Raw genomic sequence first — 23,646 nt, forward strand, 5'->3', positions numbered from 1 at the left:
TGACCCTCTCCAGGTAGAAATTACTTATTTGGCAAATCCACGCATGCTGTGTGCTACCAAAGTGGCAGAGGTAGGATGTCCTTCATATTTTTTCTGGCTTCGTTTCAGTGAGAAATAAAGTGGTTTTCAGCCTTTATAGGTTTTCATGGAGGGAATCGGATGAAAGGGCTCCTTCCTAGTTAGGGTTCTGGCCCCATCTTATATCAGCCTGCTGGATGAGTTTCTCTTGATTTGTCTTATTCAGAGGACTGTATGAAGATTTTATGGTGTGTAACTCTTCTTGCTTCAATTTCTCAATATGAGTATTTTCTTTATATTACTTTAGGTGTTAAATTGGTAATTAATTCTCAATTGACCTTATAGACATAATGTATGACATAAAAATGGATTCAACTAAATACTGATTTTTAATGAGTTCATGAATTATTAGAAATAAGAACATAAAGGAATAATCCGTCCTCTTATTCTACTGAATCAATAAAACCTTTGTTGATGGGTGCTTCAAAATCACTGGCCTGTTTACACTGTCTGGGTCTATGAAGAGTCTCACCCTGAGTTTGAAGGGAGGGAGGGAACTTGGGCTATATCCAAGATCTTTTGAAGAGAAAAGGATGCATTTCTCAAAAAACTAGAGGAATTGATATAGGATTTGAACTTTATAAATTGGGATGGTAGGAAGAAAATAATTTAGGTTATACATTATATCACACACACAAAAATATTTTACCCCTACTTATCCCAATTGGAGAGTTTATTTTTGTAGTGGGTTGAAGATCATTCATTTATAGTTTCCTCATTTTCAAAATTTGACACCTTAGCCTTAAGAGAATATGAACACGTAAGAATTAAATATTTAAAAAGTGATAAAGCTAGAACTTGACCCTAGATGATGAAATGTAAGAGCTGCTGTCATGCTATATTAAGCATATACCAGTCATAATCTGCTCCAGTATTTACATTTTCCCAAATGTATCTATTTTTTTAGTTTAAATTAATTCCTGTGACATTTCTTGATAAAACACAGAAAAGAGTGAGAAAAAAGTTAAATAAGTCTAATTTTTTAAAAAACATGATAAACATTAACATTTTATGTTTTCTTTTAGTCTCTAGTCTACATTCTATATGTAGTTAAAATAACATAATTTTCTAAAATGCATTGTTAATAAACATGATTTCACAAACATTTGTATATTACTGAAAACCTACTTAAAATAATTTCTATGTTAATAAGATATTCTGCTTACCTAAACAGTATCAATATATGTTCATCCAAAAAATACAAAACACATATAACAGCAATACTAATGTTGCACTTACATTGTGCCAGGTAGAATAATAAGAGTTTCACTTGTATTAGCTAAACTGTAACAAAAACTCTAAGCTTTTAGCTACTGTAATGTAATATTTCTAGATAGCATAAATACATGGATTTATAACAAGTTAAAAGCTTTCACTTCCCAGAAATAAATTCTCTTGTTTATATCATGTGTAGCATTCAATATGGTATATCTATATATGCATACATATATATATATAGAGAGAGAGAGAGAGAGAGAGATATGAAATAAATGGATTTAATTCCCATGTGTTGACTTATAGGTGGTTTCTATTATAAAATGAATGCTGTGATGAAGAAACGTGTGGATTAACATATTTCTGATTTCGTATTTATGTCTGTGTCTCTCAAAGTGGGATGTGCATTTGAGGAAGTACAAGGATGTGCCAAGATGCTCTCAGAGACATGGAATACACGTGTTACATTTTTGTGAAGTTTAACTTACTCAAAGGTCTAGTTAAAAATGCGGAATTAAAAAAAAATGTATCTATTCAACTCAAAAAGTTTTTACTGAGTGCCTATTATATCCCAAGAAGTTTTCAGAAGTCAAGTGAGCCAGAAATTTTATGTCTCTTGGCTTCAAGTGACTCCTGGGTTTCCTTCTTTTTTTTTTTTTTTTTTTTTGGAGACGGAGTCTCGCTCTGTCCCCAGGCTGGAGTGCAGTGGCCAGATCTCAGCTCACTGCAAGCTCCGCCTCCCAGGTTTAGGCCATTCTCCTGCCTCAGCCTCCTGAGTAGCTGGGACTACAGGCGCCCGCCACCTCGCCCGGCTAATTTTTTGTATTTTTTAGTAGAGACAGGGTTTCACCGTGTTAGCCAGGATGGTCTCGATCTCCTGACCTCGTGATCCGCCCATCTCGGCCTCCCAAAGTGCTGGGATTACAGGCTTGAGCCACCGCGCCCGGCGGGTTTCATTTTTTTTTCTGTTACATGCTATCTATTCCATGTAGTTATAGTCTGAAATAATTTGACATTTGTTTCCAAATGCATACAAAGAAAATAAATTTAATACCTTTATATTATTGTTTGCAATCTTGTATTATAAGGTAAAAATCCTAGAAAGAAAGGCACAATGTGCTATTAAGAAATAGGAAATCTATCTAACAGGAAATACAGTTGTATTAAACCTAGAGCAAAATCAGAGAGAAGAGGGCATGTCACTCCTGTAATGTCACACAGTGAGAGGTGCTGGTCAGCTGCATTAAACATGCTACAATGTTAGATTCATCAGTACATCTAAAGAGGTCAAAGCAGCGATCTTCATAAATTGTTGAACTTGTCACTGTGCAAACAGTATTTTTAAAAATTTGATTACAGAAAATTAAACAGTGATACTCCTGAATGCATTTAAATTTTGTCACAATTATACTTAATCAAGTGTTATTTACAAACACCATTAAATCATGCTTCATTCCATTCCTCAACTCACTGAGTTCTCAGATATAAAATTACAAAATTTTCTAGTTTTTGACACTATTCTAGTTAGTTTCTACATTTTTAATTGAGGTATGAGATACATACAATAATGAGAATGCATAAGTGTAGACCTCAATATTTCAAAGACTGAAGACAAACACATAATGGGCATTCGTATCACAAAACAGAACATTCTTCAATTTGAACTCAAGCAAAAGTGCCCCATGCCTACAAACTTCTTCCTTGTCATGAATCTATAGAAAAAAACACTCCCAGGGTTCAAAGAGGAAATAGCTGCCTATGCTTCAAGGATTCCATATTCTGGCATTTTGGACTGTCAGGTCCAAGTTATTTTTCAGTCTTATGATGCTTATTAAAATATATTTACCCAGGATGTTCTAGTTGGTGGCATTGGGACTGTTAGCATGCAGTAAACTACTACATTCTGCTTAGTGTAATAAACCCTCATTCTTCATTGTCTTTAAAGATGGAACTCCAATTACAACTCACTGTTTTATAATAAGGAGCTGGCAAAATCAATCTAACAGTTGTCAGATAGTCAAATATTGGCTTTATTACTGGGTAATTGGAGTGAGACTAGATAAACATTGTATATCTTTGGAAATAAAAGTGTAAGAAATAACTGCATGAGTGTATTGCATTATATAGATGTTTAAAATAAAATCAGGAATATTTCAAAGAAAAGTAATTTTAATTGATAAATATTTTGGTTTAAGTATCAGTACAAAAGCCCCAATAAAAAGGGAAACATTCTGTAGGTTGTCTGTCTACACTGTTGATAGTTTCTTTTGCTTTGCAAAAGTTCTTTAGTTTAATTAGGACCCTCTTGTCAATTTTTGCTTTTGTTGCAATTGCTGTTGAGGACTTAGTCATAAATTCTTTGCCAAGGATAATGTCAAGAAGGGTACTTCCTAGATTTTCCTCTAGGATTTTTATAGTTTGAGATCTTACATTTAAATTTATAATCTATCTTGAGTTAATTTTTGTGTATGGTGAAAGCTACGGATCTACTTTTATTCTTCTGCATAGGTCTGGTCAGTTATTCCAGCATCATTTATTCACAAATTATGCATCTGACAAAGGTCTAATATCCAGAATCTGTAAGAAGCTTAAATCAACAAGCAAAACGCAACCAACCACATTAAAAATGGGCTAAGGACATGAACAGGCACTACTCAAAAGAAGACATACAAGTGGCCACCAAAAATATGAAAAAAATGCTCATAATTACTGGTCATCAGAGAAATACAAATCAAAACCAACTACAAGGAGATACCATCTCACACCAGTCAGAATAGATATTTATTAAAACATCCAAAAGCAACAGATGCTGGTGAGGATGCAGAGAAAATGGAATGCTTATACACTGTTGGTGGGAATGTAAATTAGTTCAGCGACTGTGGAAAGTGGTTTGGAGATTTCTCAAAGACCTTAAAACAGAACTACCATTCAATACAACAATCCCATTACTGGGTGTGTACCCAAAGGAAAATAGATCATTATGCCAACAAGATACATGCACTCATGTCTTACACTATCACAGCATTATTCACAATAGCAAAGACATGGAATCAACCTAAGTGTTGATCAGCGGTGGAATGGATACAGAAAATATACACCAAGGAGTACTACACAGCTATAAAAAAAAGAATAAAATCATGTTCTTTGCGGAGACATGGATGGAACTGGAGGCCATAATCCCAGGCAAATTAACACAGGAATGGAAAAATCAAATATTCTCACTTACAAGTGGGAATTAAACATTGAGCACCCATGGGTATAAACGTGGGAACAATGGACACTGGGACTTCTAGTGGGCAGGAGGCAGAAAGAGAGCATTTGGGTCAAAAAACTACCTATTGGGTATTATGCTCACTACCTGGTTGCAATACACCCATCTAATAAACCTTCATATGTACCCTGCCTGGCATCTAAAATTAAGCTGAAATTTAAAACGTAAATAAAAAGGGTAGCAAAAAGGCAAATGCATAAATTTCTCCCTCTCTCCAATTACTGTATATAGAAAGGCTTCCATGACAGGTGAACATATTAGAGGAATCCATATAGTAAGTGTGTTCAAGCTGTTTTGAACTAAGAAGTAAAATTAAGCTGAAAAATAAAATATATGCACCCAAAAAACAGATTTGAGTCATCAAAAAACCTGTGCTTGGATCTCTAGTTGAAAGAATTATAATAGTTTTATTCTAAGTGTGTAGCTAGACGATAAAGATGCTAGTATTTTGACAAATTAATTAGTATTATCTTCTAAATGTATACTTATGTCATGTTGGTAAGCACTCAGTGATAATTTTATTTAAAAAATGGCTTTTGTAAGCAAGACACTGATTAGCGAAACATAAGAAGTATAAAAATTCAAAGATTTTTCAAGCACAAAGAAGTTAATTTTGGAATGAAAGCTTTATAACCTGCAAGGATACTGCATTGAATAGATACATTTTTGATCAGAATTTAAAAATCAGAATGTCTGTGTTGTATGTGTTGTCTGTTACTGATTATTTGGTGATTATTTAGAGCTTCTTATACCTCCTAACAAGCTAAAGTAGCATTTGGTTTAGCTTGATATGTCTCCGTTTTTGTTTTTGTTTTGTTTGTTTGTTTGTCTTTTCTTTTTTCTTAAGATAGCATTAGGAGAAATACCTAATGTAAATGATGAATTGATGGGTGCAGCAAACCAACGTGGCACATGCATACCTATGTAACAAACCTGCACGTAGTACCCCAGAACTTAAAGTATTTAAATGTACCCTAGAACTTAAAGTATTTAAAAAAAAAGAGTATCACAGATATGAGTAAAAATAAGAAACTGAGGCCAGTCATGTTTGATTTACACTGGAAACCTGCAGATAAACTCTCTTAAGAGAATAAATTCTGTCCAAAACATAGGATAGGGTAAGTGGGGGAGGGTGTCATTTGGATGTAAGAAAGAGTTTGGGATCTTGCAAAAGAGATCATATTTGTGGAAGAGTTGTGCTATATTTAAAAGGAATAATAAAAATAGAATTGTAGTGCATTTTCCTGAGAATACTGATGGGAATTCTCTGGTTCTTTGTGAAAGGGAGTATTTTAAAAAAGACTTTTCATTTAATTTTTTATTCCAGAGTACTGTGAAAATACTAGTGGCACCTACTGTTACAATTCTTATCTTAAAACAGCAAATATCACACGTTTTTATGGGAGCCAGGGTTTTATACAAAAGTGTACAACTCAACGAATCAAACCTGATGGACTTTGGAACACACTTGCAAAGTCACAGCCATTCAGCAGAGACTGCTTTGTGATCAGAATCAGAAACTATTAGGGACTTACTAGAAAAACAGAGTTAGGACTACATGCTTTCTCTAAAATGAGAAAAATCAATTTTCAAAAAATATTCCCCCATGAAATTACAAGCTATAGATCAATTTTATTCAACATTCATAAACACTTCAATTCTTAAGACGTTAAGAGTACTTTCTAGATGGAGATATTAAGCAGTTGTCAAATAAGCTTTTATAAGTTAAAATCATTGCCCTGCTACCCTGGCTGAAGTGAGTCACTGAAGGAGGTTTGGCTATCAGAAACAAGTATTTAAAATTTCTGGAACTATTGATATAGATTCTTTGCCACTAGGATCTGGAAAAACCAACTGGAATACTATGCTTATATCAGAAAAAAAGTGGATTTGGGTCCTTGTTATAAAAGATAAGAAAACATTTAATGTATGGATTGGGATAATCATATAGAAGGCCAATGGTATTAGTTATTTCTGTACTATCAAAACCAAAACTTGTGTTTGCATTTTGATTATGGGCTGCATCACTGCTGCAGAAAGTACATAAAGCTGGTTGGAATGTTTCTCAGAAAATTATACTGAGTTTAAGAGAGCATTCTAAAAGAAAAAGAGAAATGGGCCAGGCCTTGGTGGCTCACGCCTCTAATCCCAGCACTTTGGGAAGCTGAGGCAGGTGGATCACCTGAGGTCAGGAGCTCGAGACTAGCCTCACCAATATGGTGAAACCCCGTCTCTACTAAAAATGCAAAAATTAGCTAGGCATGGTGGCACATGCCTGTAATTCCAGCTACTCAGGTCGCTGAGGCAGAAGAATCGCTTGAACCCAAGAGGCGGAGGTTGCGGTGAGCAGAGATCGTGCCACTGCACTCCAGCCTGGGTGACAGGGCGAAACTCCATCTCAAAAAAAAAAAAAAAAAAGAAAATTGTTACATAATTCAGAATGATATATAATTCAGATTTGAAGGATTTCAGTAGTCCAACAACAAAGATCGATAGAATGAGTCTTGGTACACCAAAAGCACTACAAGGTCAGCAGGCTGGAGGAGGCCACTGAAGGCATAACTGTCTACCCTAATGGCCTTTGGTTACCTAGATCCTGGGACATTAATGTTAACATAGGCATTGGACCAATGTAAGGTGCATATTAATAACAGAGAAGATAAAATAACACCAGAATGCTTGAAGAACTATAGCTCTAATGGAATTGCCCACTAAAAATTTTATCAAAGAGAAAGAGGAGTGCTTTTTTTGTGGATTTGGATTTCAAATTCACACCACCTGCTTGGTGTGGGTAATTCCAAGCTGAGAAATTAATTGAAAATTGTGTTATGGCACACGACAGCAGCTAACACAAATCCTTTCAAAAAGAATATATCCTCAACGTGATGCTAAAAAAATTTCCATATTACAAAAGCCAGCTTAAAAATGCCTCTTTTGGCTACCATGAAACAGCTTTTATGAGACTAAAACCCCAGTTGTCTGAAAGTACCAGAGAACATACAAGGTTGCAGGATTTCAGTATAAAACATCTCAAAGGAAAATGCATGGTAGAGAAAATAACATTTTCTGCCACTTTTCAACTTTGATATATTCACTAATTACAATATGGTGCTGTGCCAGCTGACTGAACCAAAAGAGGCACCTCAGCTTCCAGTAGCCTCACTGTCTCACTGTCCTAGAGAGACAAACATTGGAAGGTAGCACTTCTTAGGCAGGCAACAATTGACAAAAGCACTGGGAAAAAGGAAACTTGAGAGAAGTGAGCTGACATTCTGTGGTGCTCTGCCTCAAAGCACTCGCTGAAGGTGATAACAAGAGGATAAAAGACTAAGCAGTTAGTCAGTTTTATTGAGCTGGAGACACAAAGGGATCACCAAGAGAGAGGTCTAGTATAAACACTTGGCTTGCAGTTAAGATCCCGGAAAGGCTTTCAGTTGAGATATTCAATGAGTAATGTATATTATAAATAGATCAGCCCTCACAGAGATGGATATGTGGCCTAATAACTTCAGTCTCTGATTGAAACAAGAATTGCTCCTATTCTAACTTCCTGGCAAAACAAATGAATCATTTCTGAAGGATTCTCACATGTAGGTCATCTACCTTACTTTACATGTAATAGCTAACATGAAAAAAAAAATCAAGACAGAAATAATTACCTATAAATAAAGACAAAAAGACAAGAGACACAAATCCATACGTGATTCTGATCCTAAAGTGATTCGACATAAAATTAGAAGTAATTTTGTAAATTATGTTCAAGAGAATAGATGGCAAGTTGGAGAATTTCAACAGAAACTTGATATATATGAAAAACACAAATTCTGAAACTAAAATATAGAATATATTAGTAATTCAAAATATAGTATTAAGATTACCAGATTAGACACAGCAGAGAAGAGGTGGAATGTAACTTGAAAATATGGACTAAAGCAAAGAGTCATTAAAAATGTATGAATTCTAAAGAACATGGGGAAAATATTCAAAATATGTATAATTGGAACCACAAATGAGGCAGAGAAAGATTATATGGCAGAAGCTGTATTTGAGAAATTACTAACTAGTGACTTCCCAAGAGTTAAAATATATGAAGCCACAAATTTAGAAAGTTTTGCGAGCCCCAGACAATGTAAGCCCAGTGAAATCCACATCTGGACAAACTAGTAAGATTTTGTAAACCGAATATAAAATTTTATAAACAGCAAAGAAAAATGTAATATTAATTTTAAAGATGTAATAATTTGATAGCTATAATTTTAACAGAAAAAAGTAAAAAAAAAATCTTTTATTTGATGTTACTTTTGTTTTTATTGTGGTAAAATACATATAACATAAAATTCATCATTTTAACCATTTTACAGTATACAATTCAGTGGTATTTAGTACATTCACAACTACCACCACTATCCAGCTCCCGAACATTTTTATCAACCCAAAAGGAAATTCTCTACCCATTAAGCAGTCACTTCTCATTTTCCTACACCCTGGGAAACACTTATCTGCTTTCTGTGTCTATGGATTTGCCCATTAAGGATATTTTATAGGACAGAATCATACAATATGTGGCCTTTTATGTGTGGTTTCTTTCACTTAGAATAATGTTTCCAAAGTTCATCCATGTTGTGGCATGTATCAAAGATTCCTTTTTATGGTCAAATACTATTCAGTTGGCACTGAAAGTACAAACAGAAAGTAACTGGCAATGTATAATTCTGTATGCAATAGAATTGTCCTTTAAAATAAACCAAAAGTTTTTTTTCAAACAAACAGGAACCAAGAAAATTGTTCACAAGCATGCTCCCATTAATAGAAATACAGATAAATATTGTCCAGGTAAATTTGTGTTCTGCATTGCATGTGGAAATACATTAAAAAACTATAAAAAATGAAATAGTAAAACAGATTAATAAATATACATTAATACTTACTGATTAAAATTAATATTATTATAAAAATGTTTGGAGTTTAAAATAAACATAAAATTAAAATAAATGTCAAAATAACCAAAATGGCACAGAATGGTAAATGCAGTTACAGTGATCTAAGATCTGATATTTACAGAAAAATGGTAAAAGTGATAATTTGTATTAGATTGTCATAAATTGAACATACATAATATAATCACTATGATAACCCTTAAAATAATAATAGGAAAATTTTAAATAGAAAATTAATATGGAGAAAAGATAGAATATGAAAAGGTACTTGCTTAATCTAAAAGCAAACAAGAAAGGGAACAAGGCTAAATGAATGAATGAATAGATTAAAGGAATAGAAAAAAATGGCAAATATAAATAATAAATGATAAAATTGAAAACAAATACAGTATTTTAAAAATTTATATACAGAAACCAAATTATCTAATTAAAAAATGATAGTTGGGGCTGGGCAGTGGCTAACACCTGTAATCCCAACACTTTGGGAGGCCAAGGTGGGCGGATTACCTGAGGTCAGGAGTTCGAGACCAGCCTGGTCAACATGGTGAAACCCCATTTCTACTCAAAATACACAAATTAGCTAGGTGTGGTGGCACACGCCTGTAATCCCAGCTGCTCAGGAGGCTGAGGCAGGAGAATTGCTTGAGCCTGGGAGATGGAGGTTGCAGTGAGCCGAGATCATGCCACTGCACTCCAGCCTAGGCAACAGAGCGAGGCACTGCCTACAAAAAAAAAAAAAAAAAAAATGGAATGGATGAAATATAATTCATCCATATACTGATTATATTAACAGTAAGCAGCACAACTTAAATAGAAGGATAGAGAAATACTGAAAATGATACAAAAAGTATACCATAAAAACACTAACCAATAGAAAGTGAAAGTCATTATTCATATCCAAGTCCATATTTAGCAAAATGGACTGTTACACATTTCATAGTAGACATCTCACAGGAATCCACTAGGAAGGTGTAACATAGATTCAGAAGAGATCAATAAAAACATATCAAATATTAAATAAGAAATAGCAATCCCACATTCATGATAGAAGAATTTAAACTACTGTCTTACTAGTCCAAGTTAAGGACACTAAAAAAAAATTAGAATGCAGACTACCCCCCAAAAAACAAAAAATAAATAAATATTTTGACTATGGTGATTAACAAATTCCAATATGTATGTATATGAATGCTTATATATGTGTATGTATAGATTTAGTAAATGTAAAGAGACTAAGTCTTCTAATTAAAAAATACATATTTCATATGTATATCTAGAATAATCAGTCGATATATGTAGATGTAGGTAGATATAGGGAGATAGATATCACTGTTCATAAAAATATATATAGATGTATAGTTTTTTTCAGAGACCAAGAGAATTTGGTTTCTGTGCGTGCTTTTGCTTTCTGTGCATATGTATACATGCATAGACATTGCGGAGGAAAAGTTAAATATCAAATTCGAACTTAATTGAACGTGGACACAAACAGTGGTCACCAAGTCCCAGAACAGGTTGTGTGAGCCCCTTGAGGTGTTCATCCAGCGCTGTTTCAGAGAAATCTCTATTTCAATCTATTCCTATACGTTAGTTATTGAAAAACAACAGATAATCACAAAAACAAGTTGACCTTTTTGTGTTCCCTGAGCCCAGTCGTGAAGAGCCCTTGTGACTGGGCCTCATGCCAAACAACTCGTTACAAAAAGATCTAGGGTCCCAGACTGCGCTGAAGCTTCATGAGACCTTTCCTCATCTGTGCGCGGACAGGAGGCCAACTCTGGAGCCCAGGCTGTTGCTTCGCAGTCTGGTGGTGAATCCTCCATAGTCTGGTGCGTGTATAATCTTTTCCATTCTCTCCTTCCCGTTTCAATTAGCTTGTTATATCAATCTGTTTATTATAGCATTTTCTTATTGTTACATCATTTGCTTATTATATCTGCATTGCCATTTGCATGGGATAAATGTTTACCCTTAAGGTATTATGTGTATGTCTTTTCTTCTCCCCTCGTGCATTTTCAACGCAGAACAAACATGTATACATATATATAGGTATAGATAGATATAGGTTCATACATAGATATGGATATCTCCACTCACTGAATTCAATTATTTACAAGCACACATTTAATATTTATAAAATTAATCATATGCTTGCCGCATAAGCAAGATTAAAGCCCAAAGCATTGAAATAATAGTGTATGATGTCTGAATACACTAGAATAAAGCTAAAAATCAATAACAGTATGACAACTAAAAAACCCAAAAGTATTTGCAAATTACCCAGTATAATTATAAACAACCTATAGGCCAAAGTAGAATGCACAATGGAAATTAGAAAATGAATCCTGCTGAATAACAATACAAATATGGCACAACAGCATATGATGAGTGTCTCCAAAGCAGTGCTTATAATAAAATTCAGAGTCTTAAATACTGTGAAAAGAATGGCTGGAAAAAATGGATTGTTTACATGTTAATTTCAAGAGTCAGAAATAGTATTCATTTAGGATGTTTAACAGAACTATTATAGAAGACAAAAGAGCAAGTCCAGTACAAGTATTGTATTGAGAATGTATGCCCATGTGTTATAATAATAAAAGAAGCAGAGGCAAAAAATTATAGAAAGTCTAAGAAACAAAATTATAATAAATGTGACCGTATGAACATATGTAGGCTCCTGCAAGACTGGGGGTATGGGTAGAGATAATATTCTGGGTTCTAATGGAAGTCACGACAAACTTCAAAGCACTGAAATTATAAAAAGTCTGTTCTCAATTTAGAGAGGAAATATTTTAAAAGTCAATGACCAAAAGAAAACTAGAAAATTTCAAACTACTTAGAAATGAAGCAGTATAGTTCTAAGCAGTACATGGCCCAAAGGAAAAACAACAATGGGAATTAGAAAATATTATTTATTTTAGGATACAGAAAATATATCCAGACTTGTAGGATACTTCTAAAATAGTGCTTAGCTTTACTTAGCCTTAAGTTTCTGTGTTAAAAAATAAGAAAAACTGAAAATTAGTGATCTCTCACTAACTGGTTCACTAATTAGCCAGTGATTAAGATGCTAGAACAAAAGGAAAGCATAAAATATGAAGAAAGTAGATGGAAGTGAAGAGTAAAGATAAAAACATAAATCAGTGAAATAAACAAATGGACAACAGAGAAAACAAGCTAAAATTTAATTCTTGAAAGGATTAACAAAATCAATAAATAACTGAAAGCCTGTAAAAGAGAGAATACACAAATTACTGGTTTCAGGATAAAAATGTAATACCAGTATAGATATTACAGAGATTAGAAAGAAAATATAGAAAAATATTATGATCTATTTACACCAATAAATTTGGTTAGATTAAATGGACACGGTTCTCACAAAACATAATGTATGGAAACTACACAAAAAGAAAAACACAATTTATATATTCCAATGGCAGTTAAAGAAATTTAACTTGTGATTTAAACCCTTCACACCAAGATAACTCTAGGTCAAGGTGGCTTTTGCTTTTGTATCTTATAAATATTTGAGGAAAATTGAAATAAATGTTATATAAAGTATTTTAGAGAGTAGAATAATAAGGCTCATTACTCAATTTTCAACACTATTTTGGTCTCAAAACCTGGCAAGGGTCTTACAAGTGGAGAAAACTATACACCAAGATCTATTTCACATGCATGCAAAAATGTTAAAATTTGTCAAGAATTTAAGCAACAAGCTTGCTTGCTCAGTAGGTCTAGGATATGAGGAAGAGTTTGTTTATTTGGAAACACTCTCTTAAGATTTAAAAGTTAATGACTGACAAGATTTTCAGGAGACGGTATGACCTTGCCATGAGAATGGTTCCTAGAAGAATAGAAAAAGCAATGATTCATGTAAGTGATGTCAAAATGCCATCACTGGTGAATCTGACTTTGAAGGAAAGGACTAAAAGACTCTGTAAAGTGAGCACGAATGGATATATTATGTCTATTATGAAATGTTCCAAAGGAAGGCCCTGGGGACATGCCAGTTACCAAGGCCATATGGACTACCTTGGTGAGAAGCACAGAATCCAGGTCTGCTCTGTAGATCACAGTGGACAGTGGAAAGGCCACGGTCTATGCGCACTGACAAGGATGATGGAACCCCAAAGCAATATGAAGTACTGACTGTCCAACACCAGATTGATGTGATTTTATTGTGTGGTGAATTCAAAGTGGCAGCCAAAGGGCCTCAGATAATTCTGGAGATGGTTAATTGAATAAAGTGTTTTTCTGGGCAAAGCAGGCAACCAAGAAGAGAATCACTGAACATTTACAGTGATAAGAAATGAAAGGTGGATGATCCAGAGGCTGAAGGCAGTTGGCAAAATAAAAGGTTATGCTGTTTGGGAGGCTGAGGTGGGAAAATTCCTTAGGCCAAGAGTTCAAGGTCAGATGGGGCAACATAACAAGATCCCCCATCTATATTAATAATAATAATAAACATAAGAATCCTGAGCCTTTGACTGATTTCCTATCCCTGACCCCAGTGTCTCAACAGGATTCAGATAACTAGAAAGAAGGACTCAAAGACCTCATCTTTCCCAAAACAGATTTACAGCCTACTACTTGGGTAACCATACACTGGGAAAAGGGAGATACCTAATTATTTTGCGTATTTTGACAGAGGGACAAAGTTGACACTGAATCCTGGAGATGTGAAGCATTATTATAGCCTCCTTGGTACAACACTGGCATATTAGGTCTAGGTAATAAAAAGAAAGCTGGTCAAGGCCCATCTCATAGTGGATTCACTGTCTCTGTGGTATCTAATACCAATTAAATTGATTAATACAATAAATATCTTCATTTTTCACATTACATTATCATCTTTGTGCACTCATATGCCTTGAAATTAGTCCACTAACAGTATCAAGTAAATTTTGGCACACAAACTTCATCACAGATAAAAAAATATATTGACTTATATCATTTTAGCTGAACAGGATATTCTGGGCTCTTGTTGCAAAATATTGCATCGTGTTAAAGACTAAGTGAGAATATCACATTTCTTATTTGTTTTTGTCTACAGAAATATATTTATTGAGTTTTTAAAAGAGACATTCTAAAATTTATAAGAATAAAAGGGTCAAGAATAGTTGAAATTTTCCCTGAGAAGAATATCAAGATAGATATATATGTCCTACTCATTATCAATTTATTACTATTATAATATTAGTGACATACCCATACCATGCAATTTTCTACATTTTTTCATATATAAACATATTTAGGCTTGTTAAGTATTCAAATTACCTTTTGTAGATATTAAGTAGCATGTCTACAGTCACACTGCTGACAGTGCAGAGCCAACAATTCAATCCACAGTACTTGGTTGTTCTTAACTATTGTCTATATTGAAAAATTAAGTTAGTGCTAAGGGTAGATAAATAAAACAGTGGAACAAAATATCACAAAACACAAATTGAAATTGCAGATCAATTGTGAAAGAATGAAATATATAAGTTGTATTGAAACTATTAGTTATTCATATGAAAGAAAATATAATTTTATTTCTTTAAATCATATATTAAAACCTACTCCAGGTACTTTAAGAATTAAATGTAAAAAATAAATATTTAGAAGATAATGTAAAAACTATATGACTTGGAAGTAAATAAGTATTAATAAAGTAGGGCAAATTATAAAGCAAATGCCTACTGTAACTACAATACATTAAATTTAAAAATGATTTATATAATATTACCATAAAGTAGCAAAATAATTCAAGAACAAGGAAGAACAATGATTATACTTGAAAATATAATGTATACTTTATAAAGACATCTTATAAATCAAACATTTAAAACATTTAATATAAAAATGAAGCAAATATAAGAATGAGTATTTTGCTAAAGAGCAAACAACTGGTAAATGTATGTAAATATGCTCAATCTTCTTATAATTAGTACATATTTAAACCACAATGAAATATCATTTAGTCCCATTAGACTGGAAAATATTTTAAGTCTTATTGTACAGGAGTTCAGAAGGGCATAATGTCAAGTGTTTTGATCAACGATAATATTCATAGGTTGTAAATGAGAATGAAAATGGCTACAAACTGTTTTGAAAGCCTCCTTTGATTATCATGTAAAACTGAATGTGTACATCCTAGGAGTATTTTGAATTCAGCTCCTAGAAGTGTACTTTAATGAATGTCTTGTGTATGTGCATCATATGATATATAAAATAATCATATCATCATTGTAATAACACAAAATTGAAAATTATCTCAATATTAAGAACAAAATGAAAAAGTCAATTGTGGTATAATTACAAAATATAAAATATATTAAATATGATAAAAGTGGAAAAGAATGAACTAATATATTTAGATATAAAAGAAAGTTTTAAAGGAATATACACAAAGTGATATTAAACCTGTATAGTGTAGAAACAGAAAATTATAATACATATTTTAGAAATGTATATAATGTAGTAAATTATGAAGGAATAATTGCAGTGTTTATTTCTTAAGCTCTGTGGTGGATAAATGAGTATTATTCTATATGTCTGTTTGTATGTCTAAACTATGTATTTAAAAATACATTTGAAATGAGTGGTTAACTTTCTTAAGGTTCCTAATAAACTGTTGTGCTAAAATTTAATCCCAAACAGCCTTACTTCTTACAGTAAGTTGTTTGCTTTGTTTTGCTGTGTGAAAAATATGTGTGTTTTTTAAGACAATTTTTAGAGTAGTTTTCATTTGAAAGCAAAATTAGAGATTTCCCATATAACTCTGCTCCCATATATGCAACATGTATTAGCCTCCCCCATTATCAATATCCTCCATCAGAGTGATACACCTGATATAGCTGATGTACCTATAATAACAGACACATCATTAATAACAAAAGTCCATTGCTCACATTGTCAGTGTTGTACATTTTATGGTTTTTGACAAATATATAATGAATGGTGTCATGAAGATTATTTTTACTGCCTTAACAGTCTGCTTGCTTTGCCAGTTTATGCCTCCTCCGACTCCTGGCACCTGTTTTTTTTGTTTGTTTGTTTTTACCATCTCCATAATTTTACCTTTTCTGGAATGTTATATAGTTGGAATCATAAAATATGTAGCCTTTTCTGATTGGCTACTTTCACTTAGTAATATGCATTTAATGTCTTTCCAAGTCTTTTCGTGACTTGGTGGCTCATTTCCTTTAAGCGTTGAGGAATGTTCTGTTGTCTGGATTTACCACAGTATATTTATTCATTCACCCACTGAAGGGCATCTTGATTGCTTCCAAGTTTTATCAACTATAAATAAAGTTGCTATAAACATCTACGTACAGGCTTTTGTGTGGACTTCAGTTTTCAACTCTTGGGTAAATTCTGTGAGCGTGACTGCTGAATTGTATGGTAAGGTTTAGTTTTGCACAAAACTGTGAAATTGTCTTCCAAAGTGGCGGTACCATTTTGCATTCCCATCAATAGTAAATTACAGTTCCTGTTATTTCACATCCATGCCAGAATTTGGTGTTGCTTTTGTCCCACATTTTGACCATTCTAATAGGTGTGTAGTAGTATCTCATTGTTCTAATTTGCATTTCGCTGATCATATGTGCCTTTGTCTGTTTTGGCTGCTATAACAAAATACCTTGTAAGTAAATAATTATTTAATTGTAAATAATTCACAGTTCTGGAGGCTGGGAAGTCCAAGATGAAGGTGTTGACAGATTTAGTATCTAGTGAAGCTTCATACTTTGCTTCATAGAGGTTCCTCTTGTTGCATCTTCATATGCAGAAAGCATGAAAGACTCCTTAAAGCCTCTTTCCTAAGGGTACTAATCTCATTTATGACCACAGAGCCCTCATGACCTAATAACATCCTAAAGGCTTTACCTCTCAATACTGCCACAGTATTAAACTGCCACTAGATTAAACCTAGGTATTCTGGAGGGACAGAAAAATTCAGACCATAGTAGCATATGATATGGAGCATCTTTTCATATGCTTATTTTCCATCTGTATATCTTTTTTCGTGAGGTGCCTGTGAAGGTCCTTTACATTTTTAAATCAGGTTTTGTTATTATTGACTTTTGAGAGTTCTTTATATGTTTGAATAACAACTCTTTTTTAGATATGTCTTTGCAAATATTTTCTCCCAGATGGTAGCTTGTCTTCTCATTCTCCTGACCTTGTCTTTTACAGAGTAGAAGTTTTTAATTTTAATGAAGCAGCTTATTAATGATTTCTTTTCTGGACTGTACCTTTGGTGTTGTACATGAAACATCACGGCGATACTCAAGGTCATATAGTTTTATCTCCTGTGTCATTTTCTGGGCTGACCACTGTGTTCAACCACTCTAATACAGTATTTCTTAAACTGTTTGATATTGCCTGTACCCATAAGTGTAATCAGAACAATGGGGATACAAAAGATTGTTATAGCACTACTCCATGAGCACTATAAAACAATCACTTGGATAAAAGCCAATAGACCTGATTACTGAAACTGTTAACTTTTTAAGAAGAACTCCTCTCTACCGCATACCAAACCAAGGAAATGAAAGAATGAGAAAGACAAAAGAAGGAAGAAAGACAAAAACAAAGAGAGAGAGAGGAGAGAAATGGAGGGAGTAGAAGGCAAGGGGGAAAAAGGAAGCAAGGAGAGCAGAAGAGAAAAGAAATGTCTCAATTCTGATCAAGTAAATAGAAACACAATCATTAGGAATGAAATGATGACATAATGACAGAGATTCAAATAATTAAGAGATAATATATACAATGTGCCAATAACCTCAAAAATCTAATAATTATTAACTTTTCACAAAACATGTTTACAAAATTAATTCCAGAGGATATAAATGTGAATTAACAAATGATAGGACAACAGAAAAAAAATTGATGTATTTTCTTTTTTCCCCCTCTAGTCCCACATAAAAAGTAATAACCAAGGCTTAGATTATTGTAAAACAAATTCTCAGAAACCTTCCGGGACCTACCCTTTTTTTTTTTTTTTTTTTGACAATTAACTTGATCAGTGCATAGAAGGTAACAAAACCTACTGAATGTATTTTATAGGTTTAGTGTATTCCACAAAATGAAGTCAGGATATACTGTTACTTATAAATATATATTCCAGAAAGCTAATAGACTGTCAGAAAACTAAGTGCATTATATTAATATACATCATTATTGCGCCTTTTTAAAAAGAATGCAAGAATAATCTGACTTCAAGAAGTCTATCAATAGTCAGGTACTCTCCTATATTGTCTCTCCCATATTCCACCTCAAAGATTCTAGAAGTATTCCTCCAGCCTGAAAATGGATAGAGGGAGATTGAAGAAAGAACATTTGTTTCTTGTTCACTTTAGGATGAGTGAGTCAAACAACCTGTTTGCTCACATGCCATTCCTGAGAATTGGTCACATGACTCCACCTAGTTTCACAAGTATAAGGGAAGTATAGCATGAGTGGGAAGCCATTTCTTGGCAAGCCTCTGCTCCAGGATAGGAGCCCGCACATTTTTTGATGAAACTGTAGTCATCTCTACTATATCAAACACCAAAAATAAGCTCTGAGGACCTGAAGCTAATTGGTGTAATCTGTACTCTTGGCCATGGTGGTTTCAAAGATAGGCAAGTGGTTTAAATTGCTCTAATCAGTTTTAATCTTAGGACTTGGACTAGCAATGCCTGGATGCAGATTCTTTCTCAACTGCTAAATAGGATCTTGAGAGAATATAGCCTTGGGTGCTACTAACAGCCTCATGTGACCAAAAGAGTAAACCGTGTCTGAAAATGGAGCCAAGCCAAAGCAAGGAGAAAAACCAAGAGCTACATCCTGATCTTAAATCCTTTTCAAGCCCTGAATCAAGCCTCATCTCAGAACACCTGATTAGGCCTAGTGTGTTTAATTAGGTGAGCTAAATTTTTGCCTAAATTTGTTTGGTTGAATGTCTGCTTATTTGCAGCTAAACATATACTTATATAAATATTGTTACGAGTTCAATAATGTGACCAGTTAGCCTATAGCCTTAGAGAAAACAGTAAACAATTTGTAATAACAGTGGGAAAACAAAATCCTACTAACATTTTAAAACTTTTTTTTAATTGACAAACTGTAGTTTCAAATATTTATGGGGTACGATGAGATGTTATATATGTATTCAGTGTGGAAAGCATAAATCAAACTAATTAATGTATACCTCATCTCATATAGTTATCAATTTTGTGATAAACACACTTAAAATTATTCTCATAGCAATTTTGAAATATTCAATATGTTATTATTAACTGTAGTCACCAGGCTGTGCAATAAATCTCAAAACCATTCCTCCTAACTGAAACTTTGTACCCCTTAACCAACATCTCCCCTATTAACATTGATAACAAAATCTATTAACAAAGAATGATCAAAACCTATATGAAATATATTAAAATATACATTGTAAGGCATGGATTACACTTTTAATAAAATTAGTTTTCAGTGAGTTTAGAAGATCTGAGTCATAAATTGATATAGATGAGAACCTTTGTTTTAACGTATATTTCTTCAACTTTTTCCCCAATTTTATACATTATTGGTTTTTCTCCTTTATGAGAATAACTTCATCTTTTATGTTTTCCAGCAAATGGTTCACTTTATGGAGGTTTTCAAATGCATGAGCACGAAGCCTCACTTAGTATTCTCTCACAATTATTCTACCATGATATCTTTCCATAACTGCAACAATAGATTCTGTTTTTAATGTTTTGTACTTTTGTTTCTCCATCCTTCCTGATTAGTTATATTACATTTTTATAAAAGGATTTTTTCCCTCTATGACCTCTCTTTAACTTAGAGGAAGCAGAGGCTGACTGGGTTACAGAATATTAATTGTTTATTGATATTATGATGCTCAAACTAATTAACATATAGCTCATATTGCTTTCAGCGTAGAAGTCTGGCATTAGCTTTCATCAAGCCTAAATCGGAGAGAAAAGACTTTATTTTTTTTTAAATAAAAATCCTTTTTATTTATGTAAAGAGCAGCCTATCGTTATACTATCCCTTCCTAATTCTACCCTCCCTACGTAGGAAAACTAACATCCCCTGGTCTTTGCCTTTAAGTATAGATCTTTTCTGACAGAATGTGATATGCAGCATTATCCCAATACATGTTTTTCTTCCCAGAAGTACTGGTAATCTCAATAATATTTATAGTTAATTTATAACATCTCAATGTCTAGCATGCATGTACCAAACACGTAACAAGTATGGATTTTATATTTCAAATGGAAGAGACAAGAGTGTATCATGAGCTCCACAAGAAAAAAAAAAGCAGAGAAGGAGGAGGGAAGGGAAGAAAGAAGAGGGGAATGAGGCAAGAAGGCAAGAAATAAGGAAGTCTTTTAAAGCAATCACTTAAATTAAAGAGTAAATCCTTAGACCTGAAGCTTCCTGAAGATTATAGTTCAAACAGACATGTGCATTGTGGTCAAGGAAAGAAAATCAGCTTAAATATTTCCCGTTCAACGGAATTCACTTCAATTATATTTGACAATTAGGTCCCCTTTATGTTAAGAATAAGTGTCTCACATTAAACTTTATTAGCATTTGGGTATGCACATCAGTAATACAATATTCAGATAACCACCATAGCAATCAGAGCAGATGCTGGCCATTAACAATTGGTAGATTGTGCTGGTGTACTCTGGATGAAAAATCAACTGAAGTGTTCATTGCCAACATGAGAAAGCAACAACAACAAACCCACTAAGCTCCAAATGTAATTGTTTTTATGTTTTCTAAATGAGTGTTTTTATATTTATCTAAATTTTTCTGTTTTCCTATGATCATTCTGTAAACATTTATGATTAGACTCAATGTTTTATTTAACAGTCTGTTTTACTGTATAGTTTTGATGTATAATAATAAGGCATTTAAAGCTTTTCCTTCTGAATATAAATTAAACGTCATGTTTGAAATTGTTATTATAATTTTCTTTTCCCTTAGTTTGGCCATGAAATTCAATGCTATCGTCCTTTCTGATCCAAGTTTTACTTAAAAAGATTAGCTTTGATTATTTAGAAATATTTTTAACTGTCTTTACTTGGGGAAGTGTTATTTCTTCCTATTTCATGTCACTAGCATCAAGAAAAACATCTTGTACATTTTGATTTTTGAGATTTTATTTTCATTCTATAGTATTAATAATTATTTTAATACTCCATAGTTTGTAGCATCTGAGGAGTGCAATGTGATATGAAAATATTGCAGGTTGCCCCAAATGTATCCTTTCTTCCTTTTTTCCTTATGTACAGTACATAAAAACTGTTCGTAGTTTTGAGTGCAACTTAGGATGTGTCACCTCACGGACTCCGTTGTATCTGGGAGTGGTCATGTGAACCATTTCCGAGAAGTGAGCAGAACCTGTGACTGAGTTGGAGTCCTGGTGCTGACAATAACTGCTACTTGATGGGATTTGGACAGCCAAAAATAAGACTTCCTGGGTGTGAGACAATTGAGCTTTATATTTCTTCAAGCCACTGTCTGTATAGAACAATAATTTGATTATCCACATCGAGAGTTGGCAAACCTTTTCTATAAAGTAGAATAGTAGAGAGGAAGTATTTTAGGTTTTGTGGGCCATGTGATCTCTGTTACAACTATTCAAATCTGTAAACAAATGAGTATGAGTATACGTAACTGAAAATTTATTTACAAAAATAGACAGGGGCCAGATTTGATCCACTGGCCATAGTTTGCCAGCACTTTCTCTATATTGTGATGATTCTTTCTCTTTTTTGTCTATTTTCAATTTTATCTGTCAAATACTGAGGAAGATGAGGTACATTCTCCCAATATTAGTGTTTTCTTTTGATTTTTTCAATTTCTGTTTAATTCATCACTATAAATGTTCACAAGTTGGAACTCATTATAATTGTTTTTATTATAATGTCCAATGAACAATCAAAAAATAGAATTAAAACATTTTCACTTAAAATAGCATCAAAAAGAATAAAATACTTAGGAATTAATCAAGTAGATGAAAGAATTGTATATGAAATATTGCTGAAAGTAATTAAGGAATACATACATAAATGGAAAGCCACCCCCATTCATGAATGGAAAGATTTAATATTGTTAAGATATCAATAGTAGCTAAATCAATCTATAGATTGAGTGCAATCCCCGTTGAAATCCCAATAACTTTTTATGCAGAATTAGAAAAGTCCATCTTAAAATTTATATAACATCTCAACAAACTTTAAATAGCCAAAACAATCCTGGAGAAGAACAAATTTGCAGGTCTCATTCTTTTTGTTAATTTCAAAACTTATTACAAAGGTACAGTAATCAAAACAGTGTGGTGCTAGAATACAGATAGGCATATGAAGTACTTTAATAGCCCAGTAATAAACCCTCACATATATGGCCAAATTAGTTTTGAGAAGGGTATCAAGACTTTCAATGGAGAAACGAAAGTTTTGGGGGTTTTTTTCCCCTAACAAATGTTGCTGGGAAAATTAGATAACCACATGCAAATGAAGGAAATTAGATCTGCACTTTACAATATATACAAACATTAACTCAAAATGGATCACAGATCTAAATGTATGAGCTAAAATTCTAAAAATCTTAAGAGAAAATGGAAAGGAAAGCCTTTATGATGTTGGATGTGGCAATGATTTCTTGGGTATGTCACCAAAAGCATAGGTAACAAAAAATAGACAAATGTGACTTCATCTAAATTAAAACTTTTGTTCATGAAAGGACACTATCAACAGAATAAAAAGGTAACCCACAAAATGGGAGAAAATATTTGAAAATTACCTATTTAATATGGAATTAAGATCTAGAATATACAGAAAACTCCTACATTTCAGTGAAAATAAAACAATATAATAATGAATATTTGAACTATGCAAAGAACTTGCATAGACATATTTTCAAAGAAGATAAATGGCCAATAAGCTGTAAAAATAAATAGTTAATATCACTAATAATTAATTGCAAGTCAAAATCACAATGGCATACCACTTTATTTCCGTTAGGATGGCTAGTAACAAAGAAGAAACAATACACAAAAACTAAGTGTTGACATGGATGTAGAGAAATTGGAACCCTTTTGCACTGCTGATCAGAATTTAAAATAGTACTACTGTTATGGAAAATAGTATGGTGGCT

Source organism: Macaca fascicularis, chromosome 4 (assembly GCF_037993035.2).
Source record: "Macaca fascicularis isolate 582-1 chromosome 4, T2T-MFA8v1.1".
NCBI classification, from domain to species: domain Eukaryota; kingdom Metazoa; phylum Chordata; class Mammalia; order Primates; family Cercopithecidae; genus Macaca; species Macaca fascicularis.